Source organism: Oryx dammah, unplaced genomic scaffold, assembly GCF_014754425.2.
Source record: "Oryx dammah isolate SB20612 unplaced genomic scaffold, SCBI_Odam_1.1 HiC_scaffold_4, whole genome shotgun sequence".
NCBI lineage: Eukaryota > Metazoa > Chordata > Mammalia > Artiodactyla > Bovidae > Oryx > Oryx dammah.
This window is the reverse complement of record NW_024070188.1, coordinates 50628814-50630855: the sequence shown is the minus strand read 5'-3', so window position 1 is coordinate 50630855 and position 2042 is coordinate 50628814.

Here is a 2042-nt window from a genome sequence, read left to right as displayed (position 1 = left end):
CCACCAAGGAAGCCCCTAAGGCTTCCAATTTTCTGCTTTCATCTCCCCATCTTCTGTCTGAACGTCTTGAAACTCTTTGCTCCAATAGGTACTTATGAATTGGTTGGCAATTATAGTTGATCAATAAAATCCAGAACCATTTCATTAGTTTTGTCTTTGAGACAAAATGATAACCAAGAACAGGTAAAATATTCATTTCTCCACAAGGATCTTTGAAAGTAAGGGAAATATTTGGATGTCTGGTCCTTAAGGAAGCTTGTGCAGTAGAAATAAATGTGTGATAGAAAAAGAGACCCAAAGGACTCAGATTATCAGTAATTCAACACCAATGACAGCAATGAGAGAAAACTGATGACAGCTGCCACTTCAGCTTTCTTCTCATCCATCACCAAGTTGATTCCTTGCTCCCAAATAACAGGGCAATCACATCTATGGAGTTCTGTAATGCTTAGACTCAAGAAAGTACGTTTGTTTTCAAATGAAGATAACTTAAGAACCTAAGGTAGTCTCCACATGGTAGAACCTGTATAAATGATGAAGTGCTTGGTTTCTTCAGCTTTGGATATTCTGATTAAACTCTCATCCTTCAGAAAGAAATAAGCACTATTAAACTCAATATGCTAGAAGTTGAAATTTAGTACAACTAAATTGAACTAAGTTCATCAAGTGATACTGATAAAAGTCCTTAATGGACTTCTCCTCCAGGAAGACAGTAATTGGTACTTCAGCCAGGGTGTTTATGATCTAGGATCAAGTTGCCTCTTCCTCTGTAACATTATCAAATAGAGACTTTTTCCCCTGTATCTATTTGAGTTTAAATAGGTAAAGCTGTCTAAAAAGGACAGGAGTGTTTCAACTGGACATAGATCATAGTAATAAGACTGTAAGAGATAGAATTAAAGCCTCGTGAACAAAAAGTGTCACTCATCACCTAGTTATATAAGGGTTAAGTCACAACCCACTGCAGCTGCTCACGGATTGTGCATCCCTGAGGGGAATTCAAGATGGAAAAAACAGGAGGAGGCACTCTGTGCTTTGGCTAAGTGGGCCCTTAGATAGTTAAATTCTCAGGAAGAATTTCAATGACTAGATTCTTGTGTCTTCACACACATAGAAAAGCACTAAAACCATTAATTTCAGACATTTGTTTTTTGTGATTGACAATAATCTTTAACAAAATGTATGCTTGACTGCATTTATTCCTCAGCTAAAAATCATATATAAACTGGCTTCTTTCCCACCTCATCAGAGTAGTTTCTTAGAAATACTAAGAGGCTGGCTCCCAGGCTATAGTCTTCAGTAAGACCATGAATTAAATTCACAATTTTCATGTTGTGCATTTTTCTTGAAGTCAACAGACTGACTCCATGATGAAAATAAATCTACCTTATATTTTCTCAGTTTTATGTACTACATTCTGTGTTAAGTTCCTTACACACCTCAGCTAATTGAATTCTCACAATGAACATCTGATTATCACTTTATGTGCATTTACAGATGAAGCTATCCCAACTTAAACTTATAGAATTCAGTTAACTTGCTCAAGGACTAACAAGAAATCAGGATTGGAATCTCTGACTTTAAAGCACAGGTTCTCTCTGACTTTAAAGCACATATTTTAAATTACTTAGCCTAGTAAGTATTACTATTCTTGTACAGTCATTACTAGTAGGACAAAAAAATGTTTCTTTCATTTAACAGACTATGATTTTCTATAAGTCAGGAAGTTTTTGTTTATTTTGATTCATCTACAAAATAAAATGCCCAGAGGTGCCATCTTACAAAATTATGTTTGTATTTCAAATATTTATTGTATATTATGGCAATCATTGAAGAACAAATAAAGAAATGGGAGGAAAGAAATATAAAATTACCATCTCAATATCCAAGTCTTGTTGTAAAACAAATTAATGACCTGTCTAAAGTAATCATGATGACATTATATAAACAGGTTAAATTTGTGTGCCCAGAACAAATATTTCATCTCTGAAGTTAATCACTTCCTTTGCTTAAAAAATTCTCCGAAGGACATTGGTGACCTA